We start from the raw sequence: 18,123 nt of genomic DNA on the forward strand, positions 1-18,123 counted from the left end.
CACTTTGGTGTATTTTTATTGTTATCAAATATGTTTTTACCTTTTCCTTCTGCTTGGGTATTCTCTCTTCGCTGATTTTGTCTTAGGCTCCACATTCCCTAATCAACCACTCACTGCTATTTGGGGGCCTGACTGAAAAAAGCTTTGGTCAGCCTCTCTTCCTGCCCAGCACCCTTCTCTCTGTTCCTGCAGTGGTGCGTTGTAGTTTCATTTTGCATCCCCAACTTTCACAAAAGGAGCTTCAGTTGTCCTCCTCCTATTGCATTTCTATAACGCGCTGCCAAACACGGCTGCCAAAGTCACGCCCCAAATACACCGCTTTGACCACGTCACTTCCTTCTTGAGATTCCTCAGAAACAGTATTTCTTTTCATACGATGTTCAGATTATTCACATGCATTTTCAAATATCCTTTATCTATCAACACATACATATTTCACGATGTCTCCTGTATTCTATTTTCTGCCTTTTTTGCGTATGTCCAGATGCTTAAAGTCGTCAAACTAATCACGCTGATGTTAATTTTAAGGTATTTTTAAACATTGTCTTTGGTTTTCGCTAAGTGATTTTTTTTTCAAGTTTTATGGTTCCTTAATGTTTACAAAATAACAGGAGAAAATGACTCTAACATTATTGTCTATTGTATATATGTACAGAACAAATAAATTGGCAGAGCATCTCTTAATTTAATTGGACATTAAGTAATTTTAAATCAAAAAGATTTAATGAGCTAGGAGTTAAAAAGTTTTTGATAAATTCTACTTTATAACTTTTTCCTTTCCTGAAAACTCTATGACTATCATTTTCCTGTATAGATAGATAGATAGATAAAAATACATGTATTTTTTTCATTTTTACCTATGATAAATGGACTAAGGACTCTGGAATAGTATTTTTCTTTGCTGTCATTCAAAAGAACCCACTTTTATTGTTGTTCAGTTTTAAAGATAACTTCTGCAGAAAATAAGTGTAACTATTATACTCTAGATGATTAAATTTCTCTTACTAGCACTAACAGAAGGTTACAAACTTGTTTTACTAAGAGAAGTTAATTCACAAAAAGAATAAAATATCTACCGTCCACAGTTAACATCATAAGAAGAAAGTACAATACAAAAGGAAACAAAAGGGCTTAACTTCCTGAACAGAAGCTTATCCTCCCCCTAGATGAAAACCGACCACCATACTCTGACTTATCCAAGAATCAGAAGTAAGGAAAAAAATTATGATAAATATACACAAATTTAAAGGCTGTAAAAACAGAGCTTAATATCTTATTTTATCGTGTTATACCACAAGTAATTCCTTTCTTAATATTTGTCAAAGATTATTCTGTATCAAATATGGATAATAATTTTGATTCCATTTGCTGTGATTTTATTTATTAATTAACAAAACCCAGTTATACCGCTGTAGTAGTTACCTGGGGAGACAGCTAAACACTATCGACTGTAGGCCTCAAACACCAGGAACTTACTGTTTCATCCTTTGAAGACTAGAAGTTTTATTCTGAGGAGTCAGACTTGGTTTGCTTTCCCTGGAGTGTACTTTTGGCTCGTTCCTTGCGGATGACTACCTTGTTTCTGTGTCATGTGGCCTTTTCTATGTGGCTGTCTCTCTGTGTGCCCAAATTTCCTCCCCTTATAAGGACAATGGGCAGATGGATTCGGGCCTCCTTAGAGCCTCATTTTAACTTAGCCAGCTCATTCAGGAGTCTATCACCAAGTACAGTCACATTCTGACTTGGGGAAAATGCCTCAACATAGGAGTTTTAGAAAGACACAATTCACACAAACTTGAAGGCATCACTAAAATCAATCTACGTAAAATTTTACTTTCTCTGAAACGAAATTTTTCACTCCAGATGCTATTAAGAATGAGAAATTTAGTTGTGTTAGCTGTAACCTCTGAGGCAAGAATATATTTTGTCCCTACAGGGAACTAGGATATTTTAGTTATCAAAATTGTTACTAATGCCCCTAATACTGAGAAGCAAATATGATTCTTTTTTCTAATTTTCATTTTTAAAAGTGTTAGCTACTGTGATTGATTGGGCTTCCTGTCGCACTGCGATGCTGAAGTTGGCACAGAGGCTGGAACGACGCCCTCCCCTGCGGTCTTGTCTTCTCTGGGACCCAGCACGGGACACTGGAAGGACACTGGGTCTGGAGGGATGTGGAAAAGCTTTCAAAATACAGTGTCACTGGGAATAAGGGGACACTCCTTTGTACACTGAATTAAACAGTTATAAAATATTTTAATGTTTATCAGTATCACATCTGTTTTTTAAACATATAAATGAGATGTACCCAAGAATCTATTCATCCATTTCACAAGGAAAAATAATTACTTTTCTCTCCATTTTCATTCAAAAACTTACGTACAGAGGCTTTTATTTTTGTGTGGTTCTATCTATAGTGACAGGTCCCGAAAACGAGATACCTGTGGATGATAAGGAAAAGAAAGAGAGGCAAGAAAAATGAGAGAGACAAAAGTCTGGGTTCAGGGTCTTACAGCCATCAGTTAGGTCTCCTTAGGAATCTTCTTGGAACCAAGGGCAGCATCTCTTCATCTTCTGTCAGTGTCAGCCATCTGGATGAATCATGGCCACTGCATGACCAAGGTGCTTTCTGTGAAAGCTTGAGAGATTTTTTCTCTCCTGGTGACTCTCCTTAGGCACACTATATATCATAGAATCACTTTCCTCTGTGGTCCCATAATCTCCTTGATCAGAAAATCAGGGACTCATCCAAGTTATAAGACATCACAGCAGAGGTTCTCTTATATCCTGAGTCTTTACTGACCTCGGAGGGCATAGGCAAAACATTGGTGTCCTCTAGCCCAATTTCCCTCTCTAATTTTTGGTCTCCAAACCTCAGTTGTTAAACATCCAACAGAGAAGATTAATGACATAACATTGTAAGGGAGGCAGCAAGCTCAACATCACAATCTGATCCGAATAGCAAACACTCTAGAACATATCGATGGAACCATTGTTTTTCAACAACCATGAATATTCTAATATTTAAATCTTAATAGAATATTAACAAACAACAATTACATACATTATCCCAAAAATTTAGAAATCAAAACCATAAACATTACTGCTACACAACAGTCATGATGACACTTTGCAACCCACTTAAATCTTCACTCCGACACAACATGACCTCAACCAACCATCCCCATCCAGTACACAAGGAGCTTCCATCCAATTTATTGTCCCTCAATGGGATACACATCACATGTTTTTGCTAAAGGCAGAGATCTCATTCCGAAGGAAAGTCCTATCACAATAAACAATCTTTGCTCCATTTTGAAAAAATCTGTAATCATGGATGCATTCAATACACCTGCAACCAGCACCAATGAATTACCGCACACATGTGAAAAACCCCCATAAAAATTTTGCTTTATACCAAGAGGATCCTCCATAAGAAAACTGTATTGTAATTTTTTTGACCAAAAGATTCAATTATAGGAGTATCTCCCAAGAGACCATGGAGATCACTGGGGGCTCCTTATTAATGAATAGAGGTTGGCCACTCCATTCACCAATTGGAGTCCTACCCAACAATTTCTCCACCCATGGATTATAGTTAAATATCTTCATTTAGACCAGCTGGTAATTTAGGGGAAAGCATGCCTTCAAATCTATAACCCAATTGTATTATGAAAAAATTGTTGAGCTCAAAATAAACAGGAACAGCTGTTCACAGAATAACAAACTCTTAAGTACACACAACAAACAAACAAGCATCTTTACAGAATCAGAGGGCACTCAAATATATTTTTGATTGAATTGAATTATAGTAACTCTATAACAAATTTAGAAATTTATAATTTAAATAGACTAGTCAGATTTTGTTGTTAACTAGTAGAGATCACTTAGAAAATTTTTCGATTCTTTTGGGTGTAAGGGTTGTTTAATAAATGGTGCTGGGAAATCTGGCATTCCACATGCTGAGGATTAAAATTAGACCCATATCTCTCACTATGCGTGAAACTAAAATTGAAGTAGAGCAAAGATCTAAATATGAAAATAAAAACATCAAATTTGAGAGAAGATAAACTAGGTAGAACTCTTGAAGACATTGGTGTAGGCAAGGACTATATTAACAAAACTCTAATTGCACAGGAACTATCACAAAGAATCAACAACTACGATCTCATCTTATTAAAAGCTTTTGCACAGCAAGAGAAACCAACAGAGTGAAGAGGCAGCCCACATCATAGGAAAGAATTTTTGCCAGCTATTCCTCAGACAAAGGGCTACTATCTAGAATATATAAAGAACCCAAAAGATCAGATCTCCCAAATTTAAAAAACGAATCCAAAGATGGGCATCTGAAATAAATAGAAACTTCTTAGATGAAGAAGTAGAAATGGCAAATAAATATATGAAAAAATGTTCAACATCACTGGTCATTCGCAAAATGAAGATTAAAATAAATCTGAGATTCCATCTCACCCCAGAAAGCATGATTATTCTCAAGAAATCAGCCACTCACAAATGTTGGCAGGGCGGTGGGGCAAAAAGAAATTTTCTCCATTGTTTGTGGGAGCATACATTGGTGCAACTACTGTGGAAATTGGCATAGAGATTCCTCCAAAAACTAGATTAGAGTAGACTAGACAGACTAGACTAGACTAGACTAGACTAGGAGTTTCATTTGACCTAGGCTTTCTCCTTTTTGGTGGCTTCCTGAAAGAATTAAAAGCGTCTTCCCACAGCAATACATGAACATCCATGCTTATAGTGCACAGTTTGTAACAGCCAAATCTGGAAAACAGCCCAAATGCCCATCAGTTTGTTAATGGAAAAAGGGGATGGGATGGATGGGATATAATATATCAACATACATTATAATATAATACACATAAGGTTGAGACATTTCAGGGTAAATGGATGCACCTTAAGGCTATACTCTTAAGTGAAATTAATGGGACATGCATGTGCAAATACCACACTGTTTCTCTGAACTGAGAAATCAAAAGTGTGAATCAGAACCAAAACGTACAATAGATATTGTGAAATAGGAAGAAATTGTTCAAATAGGAAGGGGAATGAGGGAGGCAGGAGGGGGAAAGGAAGGAAGGGAAAACTAAAAAAAAATGAGAAAAGAAGGAAAACATGGAAACAAAGCTTGTGTAAATAAGGAGGGGAAGAGGGTTGAAAGGAGGGTAGGGAAATGGGGGGAAAAAAACAGAATCAAGTTGTCTCATATCCAGGTAAAATTCCCTATGATGAATGTGATCATTATGCATACCTAAAATGTACCCATAATAATCATTTTCTTTGAAAAAAAATTCTTCAAGACCAATTATATTTTTATTTCCTATAATTTTTAGACATAATTTCTTTTGGCTCTGACACCAGAGGTCAGTCTTCTGAATGAGATACAATTACTTTTGCTCAGTATTTGCAGTTTGAATGATTATTAAATTTGCCAATCTGCTTATTTCTTCTTACAAAGTAATAATATTTTATAACCGGAATACTTTTTGAAAATCCTGGGAAAATGTTTAATCACAAAAATCAAAGACAGATTTTTCTCTTGGAAAAAGTATCTCCAAATTTACCAGCACAATTTGGCAGAACAAGGAGCATGTCTATAAAAGCTTGGGAAAACAAAAACTACTAAAATTAGACAAATAAAAATCTCTTAGTCATGAGTGCTAAAATATATTTTAGAATTCTCACAAAGCAGAGTGTGTGCTTATACCAAAAAATATCATTAATTAGACTTTAAGGAGAATTTTCCTAATGACTACTACTTGGATGTGTGTCTATGGATGTCTGTATACATCTGCTGGTTTGTGCAGATGCATAATTATATATTGTTGATCCACATTTCTATAGGTTTCCTTGTTTTATTTATTTAGGTTTAAAACTTGAGCTGGAGATCTAGCTCAGTAGCATGAGCACCTGCCTGGCAAACGCAAGGTCCTGAGTTCAATTCCGAGTACAAAAAAAGGTATAAACCTCTTATTTCATCCCACAGCTTCAATAGAGTTTACCAGTATTTCTCTCAGGTTCCGAAAATAAATCTAGAGCCAAGCATGGTGGTGCACACATGTAATTCCAGCACTCAGGAGGTTGAGGCAGGAGGATTGCTGTGAGTTGGAGATCAGCCTGGGGCTACATAAGAGAGTTCAAGGCCAAGCTACACTACACAGTGAGACTCTGTCTCAAAAAAAAAGGACAAATCTGTTTTACCACATGGGTTACTCTATAAACTTTCTTATTTCAGAAAAGATGCCTGGGGTATCTGATATCATTGTGGAACTACAATCAATAGGGACTTATTTTTAATCATTTTTATCTTTCTCATGAAATGATTTTCTATATATGTTTTTGTTAAGCAGAGTGGATAATTCCCACATTTCTCTACCTGAATTTTAAGAATTAAAGCAAAGAAGTAGTATAAGTGTGTGTGTGTGTGTGTGTGTGTGTGTGTGTGTGTGTGTATTGGATATTGCTTCCCTACTTGCTCCTATTTGGAAGAAGCAGAAATGCCTCCTTACAGCGCAAAGACCATAGCTGGTTATGAGCCCAATATACTGAGCCCTGTTAGACAAGGAGACTACCTGAGGTCTAGAAATGGACGTCTTTGGGGATAGGAAAACACTTCTGTCAATGCATAGGAAAACATATTTGGCTTGGATGTTTCCCTGTATGTATGTGCAATATGTTTAACCTGTGTATTAGTTGTTGCTGCAACTTGGCTACAAAATTTTGTCTAAATTCTTCAGGTGAAGTTCCTCAGAGCTTAGCTTTCCAGATAACAGAACAGAACGGGATTCTTCCTGGTTTGCTGTCTCTTTGACAATGCTGGGTTTCAAGTAGCGTCTGATGACCTGCTGTGATACTATTGGATGCATGACTACTTTCCCTCCGAGGTTGGTCTGTTATTTGGTAAGACATATGTGCTACAAATCTCTTAATTTGAAAAAGAGAGACATGTTTGATTTAGTCATAGAGAAAAGGATCAAAGGATAAATACATTCTGAGAGATGAAGGATTGGTAGCATTGTCCTGAGTGGTGACAGAGGGTAGTTCAGTCAGAGATGGAATCAAAGCAAAGGCACTGTTGTGAAGGTGATCAGGTAGCTGAACTGCTAAAAGACAAACAATTTGCAGCAAAAATGAGTTTAAGAGGTGAACTTAGCCTGCGCCTCACTCAGTCAACACAGTGAAAGTCTTGTGATTCATGAAATTTTAGGTAAATTGTTTATCCTAATAAAATATAAATCTAATGTTTAAAACATACAATTTCATAAAGAAAATATAAAATTAGAGAAGATTCTCTGAGGAACAGACAACAGTAAAACCACATATGATGGAAATGTAATTTTATGTAGATGAAATCTCAAAAATGAAATAAACAGTAAAAGAACTATCTCTAAACTCTATTCTATCTGAGCAGCTAATAATGGAGCCAGTAAGTTCCACGTAAGAAGTATATCTCTTTGTAAAACTATTATTACATTTGAAATCCTTATCATCTCTAGAAAAATATTTTAATAGTGTTTAAGATAATTTGAAGCAACAATTTTCCAAAGCTTTAAATATACAGACCTTAACCAAATGATTTGAAAGAACAGCAAATTAAAAGTAACCTTCAACCTGGCAAAAACAGAGATTTGTACACACACACACACACACACACACACACACACACACACACACACACAGAGTCCAGGGTTCACCTCCCACGTAATTCCTATGTTTAAAGGACTTTATGTCCTTCTATTATTTAGCTGAGATCTTCTTCCCTAAAGTAAACCACTTCTTTTTAACCAAAATTTGAGTAAACCATTTAATTTTATGATGTTTCAACATGTACCTTTTAGAAATGATGAAGTAAGGGAAACCGATCCCAAATCAACTACTGAAACCCGCTAAAGTGCTCTTGTTTGCATATTTTGGCTTTATATGGATGACATGCTCCAGGGACTGAAGAACCAAAGCAACGTGAACTTTGGGCTGAATGAGACACAGGTTTGTGGCTGGTGCATTCGTGAGCAGCCCGTGCAGAACTCACACGGTGGCCCACGTGGCGCTGGTGAGTCTGTCGTAGGTTGGCACTTGCCGGATGTGTAAGAGGACAAAGAAGTTTAGAAGTATTGAATATGGAAATTTGTGCTCAAGAACAATATTAAAGTACTATTTAGAAAAAAATGCATTTTACATATGATTGGGCACTTGGTATGTATTTAGCCCTCTTCAGAATTTATTTCTCCACTACATTTCTGATATGAAAGTAGGGTACATTGTAATATAAATATTGTTGGTAAAGGGTAGGACTTCAGCTTGTATGGGCTAGTAGAAAGCTAAACAACCCAGGAGCAGTGAATTTTGGCACAAAAAGGAAGAAAGGGACTGAGTGATTGACAAGATAGATTCATGGGGAAGTCACCCCAGTTTCTTTAAAGAGGCACAGATGATAATGTATTTCTGAATGTTGAACCATGTCCTGTCATTCTACCATCAAGTATAAATTAAGTAAAACAATAGCTCAATTAAAGAATATACTTGAAACGAAGAACACTAGTAGAATTTTTTAATAGTCAAATTGAAGTTCTATAAGAGCAAAGTTTATAGTTCATGTTGGGAACATTTCAAAGCTTTACATGTCAAAGTGTGACAAGAATAAGTTCTGAATATCAGGGTTGTGCAAGCTCTTGCTCAATTTATGAATCTGAGTAAAGATCACTTTAACACCTAAGAATTGCTATAACCTGATTAAAGAAAAATTAAAGAGAATGTGTTATTTGATATTTACCAATACATCTTAGTCCACGATTGTATACCTGCATCCAAATAATGACACTGGGTAATTTATAAAGAGAAGAAATTGATTCCTCACATTTCTGGAGCCTAAGAAGTTCAACAGCGATGTGGTTATACCCTCAGTGTCTGGTGATGACTGCAGCTACGCCATGGGTAAGTGGCCCACAAAAGCTCATACGTTTAAAGGCTCAGTCCAAGCCTACGGTGATAATCGAAAGTGGTAGAAATTCTAAGAGTTAGAGTCTAGTGAGAAGTCTTCCATCACTGGGAGCGTGTTCTTGAAGGTGACGTGGTCTCACCCTCATTTCTCTCTATTTGCTTCTTGCTCACCAGGAAATGAGCAAATTTTTCCACCTCATGCTCCTTCCATGATTTACTGATTTGCAACAGATCCAAAGGCCACACGTCAAAGACAAAGCATGCGCTGAAACCTCTGACACCTGGAGTCAAGATAAACTTTTTCTCTCATAATTTGAGTATCTATCCATGACAGTAATAGAGAGATGAGGAACAACTACTTCCAAGATGGTGTCGTTAACAGTGTGATCCTCTAGAAAAGAGGAATGTTGTGTCCTCACATGGCAGAATAAGAAGGGCAAGAAGAACTGCGTTAGTGACTTTCTCAATGTTGAGACAAAATACCTGACACCCACAAGGTAAAGGAAAAGGAGTTTATTTGGGCTCATGGTTTTAGAGGGTTCAGTTGATATCAGATTGCTTCAAGGCAGAAAAGGCCTGGTGGAGGGTACTACAGAGGAAAGCCCCTCAGCCCTCGGTGGCCAGGAAGCAGAGAGAGAGAAAGAGACTGAGAGAGAGAGAAAGAGACAGAGACAGAGAGAGACACAGACTCAGACTACTGAGATAGAGACAGAGAGACAAAGAGAGAAAGGAGGATGAGGGGAGGACAGAATCTTTCCAATTATAGCCGCAGTGCCTCGCTTTCCCCTCCAGCCCCACCTCCTAACAGCATACCCAGCATGAACACATCAGCGTACACATCCGCTAATGAGTACAATGCCCGCGTGATCCTATACTCTTCCAAAAACCCCGGCTCTGAACACGTGAGGCTTCTGAGAGACGGTTAGGTTTAAATCCTAACAAGAGCCGAACTCACCCCATCATGTTGATAGCCATTATCACTTTTATAATTCTCCAAAGACCAGCAGGATCTCCAGCAGGATCGCCTAGTAGAACAACACAAATTTTCTGCATCTATTGTCATGCTATCAGGATTTTAGATTTATGAAATTAGATGTTCTCTTTCCTCTCCTTGTTTATATCTCAGAGTTCTCTGAATAGGTGTAATTTAGAAAGTTGCTTCATTCTACTTCATTGTATCTGCTGTTTATTGGATTGAAAATTTTCTTAGAATCCAACAAGTCTTTCTAAATTCAATCCTACTTTTTAAAACTGTGAAACAAGTTCAGTGGAGAAAAGATTACCTTATATTATGCAATATTAGCTCTACCAAAGCACTTAGATTACATTAAAAAGGTCATAAATTATGAAATAGAGATCTCCTTCATTTACTTATTCATTCTCGTTTATATTTAACTTCACTTTTGAATATTTCCATTTTCCTCTGTTTTATAAAAGCTCTTCTGATCACTTCTGATATTCAGCATAGTCTAGAAAGTTGCTTGTGCTGTCTGCCAAATAATTGAAATTAGTGACATTTCATATTTTAATTACTATAGTGAAGTTGTAGCCGTTTATCCCACTACAGATAAAAAACATCTTGGTCTATTATTTAGGAAATGCAAGGAAACTTGTAATTACAGGGCAGAACAGCAAAAGTATTCTTAGTTCTCCTCACTACACACTTACTGATTAGGAAGAAATTTACAAATGTTTGAAGAGCAGCACTGCCTGTCGTAATAACCTCTCTCTCCAGCAACTGCCAGAGCATCTGTTAGAAAAACCACCAACATTTTGATTTAAATGTGTTTAAGTTTCCGGAAGGAAGATAACAAAAGTCAGCAATGCAGATGAGCAACAGTAAGCATTGGCATGCAAAAGTAAAAGGAGTCTGGGTGAAAATTTTCATCCAAATAACAACATATATTTCGAAGGACATTCCACTGCAAATACGTGTATTTGAGGATGGAGCTTTCTCCCTCTATTTTGAGTCACAGGTAAGAACTGAAAGTTTTTAGTCCTATTTCTGGGAGAACATAGCATTTCAATTCCTGAAGAAAATGACTACAATGTTCTAATAAAAATGCTTATACCTAACCAGAGGGAATCAGAAAAAAGAAACAACTCACTTGGTACTGGGAAAATACCAGGGATAGACTAAGCAACTAAGATTTAACTAAAACAATTTTTTGTAGCATTTTAAATTTTTCAAAATAAAGAAAGTTGAGACTAATTATGTTTTCCTAGAAACTAAAATCTCTCCCATCTGTTTCCATGGAAATGCTTGTATCTGTTGAGGAACCCCTGGGGCAGTTGGGCTAAAATGAAGGGTGTAAGGTACAACAGACCATTCTGCTTCCTAGTTCTTCTTCCATAAATTTTGTTTTTCATCTTAAAAGCATATAAATGCTCAATTATAATTTTCACTGGTAAAGAATTATTGGAGCAAGATTTAAAGAAATATATTCCAGAGGTGTATATCATCTACCTTCAAAATGATCTTTAATATTCCATTCAACCCTGGAAATTCTATGTCTCTATAATCATGTATGATATATATCTACAATCATCTATCATATATATATATATAGAGAGAGAGAGAGAGAGAGAACATATATATCTATATATGTAGTAATTATTGAGAAATTACATTTCATAAGTCCACTTTAAAACTGGAAGTGTCTTTTTTCTTTTATCTTTTTGAGACAGGGTCTCGCTATGCAGTTCAGGCTGGCCTTGAGCTCACTTTGCAGCCCAGGCTGGTCTCGAGCTCACAATGGTCCTCCTGCCTCAGCCTCCCGAGTGCTAGGATTACAGGCGTGCACCTCCATGCCCAGCTTCCACTTTAAAACTGAAGTTAAGGCAATGTGGGTTTCTGTCTCTTCTCATATAGGCAGACATATTTACTGGCAGATGTTCACATTTACTGGGAGATTTAAATATACTGAGAAGAATTTAAAATGATTTAATCTAACAAGGAACCACATATCCAAGAAAAGCAGAATGTGTATTCTTGTCCTCTTTTGAGAACTCACTTAAATAATTCCATGAACTAACTCACTTCTCCCATGATTCATTTAAAATGAATAATAGCTTACTAAATATAAAATCCAAGTTTTCCTTGTCATCTCTATAAAGTCCAGTTAGTATTTATAGCACATTGTGTATGCACCATAATCTTACTCGTATATGCAGTCATTCATCTATTTGTCAACACATTTATTGAGCTTCCGGAGCTTTGACACTATGCAAAGCGTTGATGAACACTCAATACAGAAATAAATTTTGTGACTTTCTTCATGTTAGTCTAAAAAACTGTAAAAAATAGACTTCATTTATATAACAAATAAGATTCGCTACTATCTCCTACAGTCCTATTTTCTATAAATTTCCATTCTTCTTCCAGTCCCTTCACCTTACAATACTCTCATTATATTTTAAAAATTTATCTGCCTGAATTCATCACTGTATTTTGAGCTATTTGTGTATAGATCAAGGGAAAACGATAGCTTAAGAAATATTTCCTTTCCTTGTATACAGACTCACCAGACACATGGCGTGGACGGCGTTGTGCGGAAGAGCGTATTTATTGCTTCATTTTCTACTCTGCACCCTGTTCCGTACACCGAGCCGAGAGATCTGCTGTCATGCGCCCTGTCGCCTTTACACCCAGACGCCTCCTCCGTAGAACCTGTTTCCAATGTCTGCTTTCTCTAGATCTTCTCACTCTCCTCAAACTTTCCCTGTTCTGGAATGATCTACTTCTAATTGCTGTCACTTTTTAATCTAACAAACCCAATGACTATTTCTATGGGACAGGTTCGTTGTGGGAAGCAATACTCTGACATAAACTCATTAAAGGTGGTACATATTTGAGACAGTTTTTGTGTTTTGAACTAAGAAATACTTTTTTAAGTGGCACAACAAACTTCAAATATGCATAGTACTTGCAACACAGCACAATACGCCATCATTAGTGATTGTATAACTTCTTTTTTGTTTGTTTGTTTTTGTTTTCTACTATTTTCTTTTTTGGCACCGGGAATTGAACTCAGGGCCTCAAGCTTGCCAGGCAGGCGCTGCGCCGCTGAGCTACATCCCCAGCCCTGTATAACTTCTACAGTGATCAATATTTGGCTAATTTTACTTCATCTATCATATTGTTCCACTTTCAGAGCATTTTAGGACTTATCCGGGGTAACTCACTGTCTTCCTCCCTCAGTTTGTTTGCTGTCGCTGGGAAACTTCGCCTAATGCACTGCAAAGGAAAGGAGGAGTAATCTGGGTCTCAGACTCAGGAGATTCAGGTCGTAGTCCGCTGGCTCCAGGGCAGGAACGTCGTGCCTGAAGGGAGCGCTGTTCAGTTCACGGAGGCTGAGAAGCAAAGTAGAGGAAGAGGGTCCAAAAGGAAGGGAGCAGGGATCAAACACAGAAGGCCACGCCTCTAGGATCCCGCAGACACATCCCGAAGCGTGCTCCACCAGTCTCCTGGCTGGACCTCAAAGCCGCCCCACTGGACACACCGTCCTGACCGTCACACCTACCTTCTCCGCAGCCTTCTGAATGCTGCTGGAAGTGAAAATGACACACAGTATTGTATAAAAGGTAATCTGAGATAAATATATTTCCACACACCCACAGTGTTAATAACACCTCTCAAATTTAACATTAATTCCGTAATAGCTTCGCTTATCTCAAAACTGTCACTTTACAGATGTCATGATCGCATCGATATCCAGACAAGCTCCTTCTGTGCCAGAACAGTGTCTTAATGGCTGATATTTCTTGCTACCCAGAAGAGCAGTGCGGTGCCACGACATCTAGCGCGGTGTAAACGCGGTGGAAGGCTGGCTGAGAGGCTAGGCGCGCCTGTTCTACAAGCATCACGTCACGCCTCGGGCGCGATGTGCCAAGTCCAAGCTGTGCGACACCGGAAATTTCTTAGCCTATTTGTCAAATGGGGGTTTTACAGATCTGCGTCTGTCTGTGTATTTGTGTGTGTGTGTGTGTGTGTGTGTGTGTAGTTTGCATGAGTCTCGGAAATAACTAACCTCACTTCATTATTTCTTGTAGATGTGTTTTTCTTTGTGTGTGTGTATGTGTATATGTATCCCTTGGCTCAGTTATTCGACTATCAAGGAAAACGATCACAGGAAAGCTATCTCTTTTGAACCTTATAGAAAGAGGATATTTCCAGATAAACATAATAGCTAAGGTCAAATGAAAATGTTCGAATTAAAGTCTTTTTGCTGCAGCCTTTGAATATGAAAAAAGGAGAATTTTTTTGGTAAATGTTCGTACGAGCTACAAAGTCTAGGTGTGCCTGAGTACTTGATATGGATTTTCTACTTATAAGAGCGCAATGCTACAATGCCAGTGTGTGTCTGGGTCTGCAAAATCCAGTTGAGTAGATGTTTGAGCTTTGGCCCTAATTTGCACTGTAGTAAAATTTGTATTCATTGAATCAGCAGTGTAAGAGCGCCATCTAGTGATCACTCTTCCTGAACTGCAGGCACACGACCCTTAGAGCCCCAGCAAGTGTAATACCAGCAGTACAAGATTTACAAAATAACAAAAACCATGACCTTATCTAATTGTGTTATTCTAGGGCCCAAGATGTATCTCAGTGGTGCAGTGCCTGCCTGGAAAGCACAAGGTCCTGAGTTCAATTCCCAGCATCCCCCATAAAAAGATAGCTTCCTGTGATTTTATTTTAAAACCTAAAATTTATTTTGATACTATAATTGAGTTCTTTTTAATAGTATGAACTATTACATGCCTACTAGCTATTTTTCTAAGCTTTTTTCAGTAATGTAACAAAATACCATTAATATCTGACAAAACCTTAGAAAACTGAAAGCAAAATACTAATAAAAGGAAAAGAGAACTTAAAAATAATGGATTATGATGGTAATAGTGACTAATATTTTTTGGTTTCCTGTTCTCTTTTGTGGTACTGGGGATGAAACCCAAAGTTTCTCACATGCTAGGTAAGCACTTGACCACTGAGCTACAGACCCAGGCCCTAGACGCCACCTAGAAGTTAATTATTGTACTTTTCATATTACCACTCAATAAAAATAATCTCATTATTACTGCAATTATATAAATGAAGTGTTAATAATTGCTGGTAAACGTGCAAAATATAGGTGTGATATTTTAAGATAGCATGGGGTTGATGACATGATACTTAATTTCATAATGTACCAATGATGACGACCATCAAACAAAAGTGTAAAAATTCTCACCAGTAATAGAAAATGAAATATAATATATATCTACTGGTAAACCTATCATTGAAATCATCTCAGATTCTTATGCCATAACTTGTAGTAATAGCTGAAATTAATATAAACACCAACCTTATTAAATTATGTAGAAATTCATTTGGCTTATGAAAGGACATTATTTTTGAAATATTCCATTAAGTACTAAAAAATATTAGCGTTATTTCATGCTCTATCAGAGTTTCTCAAGCTTCAGCTGGATAATTCTTTCCATGGGGACAGGAGCTGCCGTTCTTCAGATTGTAACATGATAATGTCTTCAACCAGCAGTTCCCAGGGTCAGAGTGATAAAATGTGTGTAGTGGTCCTTTAAGAAAACCCTCTGTTAAGAACCCCCACCTTCCCATTTTTATATAGATTCACACTGCAAGACTGTTGAAACTGTCGGACACTGACAGACAGTGGGGTGGCACACGTGAATAAAACCATGTCCCTGTCCTCTTACACACATACGCTTGTGTGAGTGGGACGTCACTTTCAGTAAAAAATTTGAAAATTACTTCATGGTAGAAATGGGTTTCAAAATTTTATCATTTATTTCCTGATAGAAACTTTTCTACAAATATCTTGTTCCAAGTCTCCTCTGTACTTGTGAAGGCCAACCACTGCTTATGTTGGGAGTAGATTTCAAGTTTTGTGTCTTCATTTATGTTGCTTTTAGATAATTGATATTTAATTCTAGGTGACATGTTTTCATTGACTACCAACAAAACGTTACACAGTTAGCTCCTAAATACGTTTCTGAAGACAGAAAAGCTCACTGATTTAACAAATTCTGAGTCTCACTTTCTCCCTTAGCAAGCAAAGGGTTACACATACTCTTTTGGTATTGCTCAAGAAGCTCATAAGAAGGTGGTGAATTAATGAGGTCAGAGATAATTTATTTGCAAAGGTCAAGAAGGATGTGCGTTGGAAGTCCACACAACTCCCCGTTCAAGTGCACATCAATGTACAAAAAGATGGTCATTGTCAACAGCACTGTAAGAGGACCCTGGGTCATAGCCTGAGCGAAATTATCAACTATCTTCCTGGTCTTTTATTTCATGTGTTTCAAAGTATTTTACCAACCCTTACTAAATACAGTATTCACTTTTTCCTTAACAGATTCTGTTTTTATATTTGATCTTTCATCTTTGTCAAGAACAAGAAGACACAAAGGGAATGCCTTGGCAAATTGAACTAATTCAGTTACTGCATAAGTTTACCCCTAAGCAGCTACTGAGTACTAAACTGTTAGAAGTATGTTCCCTGGTGTGGTACATTATTGGGTTCTACCAAGGTCTGCCTAACTCTACATTCATTAAATTTAATGTAATTTTCCAAAATGGAACAAGAATCTTTTACAATGAGGCAAAGTAATGTAAAGGTTCATGTCTGTAAGCTGATTTTATACAAGGCTTGAATATTTATTCTCAGTTAATTTTAAAGCACAAAACATATCAAAGGTATTAAAAATTTATTGTACGTGCCAAATGCTAACAGAATGGGATGAGTATGGATGAATCTCATGGAAGCTTTTCAATGTCCATAAGTGTCCTTTTAGAAAATGAAGTTTCTTTGGTCAAATTGAGAACTCACCTCATTTCAACTGCTTTGTATGTTCATGCTTGGGCATCCTGGGCTTTCTTCAAGAGAAGCATGCATTTACTTTGCAGCATGGAGAAACTTTCTATTGGTACCCACAAGCTCAATGCTGCCTTGTCCCGTGAAACGTGTTATTAACTGTTAATCCACACAACACCCCTTGTTAAATAGGTCATTATTATTATCGTCCCTTTCCAGCTGAGGAAACACACCGACCAAGGTCACAGAGTGAGGCAGGGCCAGGGTTAGCCATGAAAAGCACCCAGTTGTCAGTGCTTTCCTTGGTCCACCTGGCCACGTTTAATAGGTGAGATGGTCTGCCTTGACAGCCACGAAGAACGGGAACCAGCCCAGGACTTGTATAACCAAGGTCCTAATAAAGGCAGCCTTGTGCAGTCCTTGCCTCTGGATTCTGTACAAGTCACCCTAAAGTTGAACCGGTGGGGCCGTTGCTAATGTTCTTGACCTAAATCCCTTACTATTCTTCACCTCGTGTCACCATCACTACCCGGACCCTGAGAGTTTCCCTGTGGTTTGCTCTACTCTGAACCCATTTGTGAGGCAAGAGGGGCAAAGAGCACTGAAGGGACCTTACAGCCTGAGCTGGTATTTCCAGAGGGGCTGAAATCCGTATTAATTTTCTTGAAATAGCTGAGCCTCATTTACACGCCTTATCTTTACTTATCTAAATGCTTGAGAAAAATTAATGCACGTGTAGTAGAAGCAATCTGAAATTCTAGACCATGACTAAGGCATAGGTGATAAATATAAGCAAGTATATTTTATGACGTATTGATAGATAATGAAACCATGACACTTGTAAATATTTCCACTTCTAATGAAGAACTTTTCACTGTAGCAAGCATTTAAAACTTTAAAAAATAAGATTAAAAGGATGGAAATTACCTACAGTGATGGAAAAATGCTTGCGAACATATGACAGAAAATGGAAAGATTAACTTTTGTGGAGATTATATAGATTGTATGGTCTTTGAAACGTGGAAGGCATAAGTTATCATTAATATTTATCAAAAGTATATTCTTATTGTAATTGATCTAATATCTCACTAGGAAATAAAGCACATTATAGTTGATCTATTCCTATATTATTGTATTAATATTACATAATGTTTAATACAATGGAGGGAATTGATAACATTTGTAAAATTATTTTGTCTTTTATAATTAAATATGGCCTAAGTCAGGCTTTCTGTAATTTAGATGAAATGGGAAAAACATTCCCCAGGGGGAAAATTAATAAAATATACAAAAGCTAGCAGAAAAAAAGGGCTAGAAATTCGGATTAACCTGATACCTA

This window comes from Chinchilla lanigera, unplaced genomic scaffold (genome assembly GCF_000276665.1).
Source record: "Chinchilla lanigera isolate Chin_1 unplaced genomic scaffold, ChiLan1.0 scaffold00043, whole genome shotgun sequence".
Lineage (NCBI taxonomy): Eukaryota > Metazoa > Chordata > Mammalia > Rodentia > Chinchillidae > Chinchilla > Chinchilla lanigera.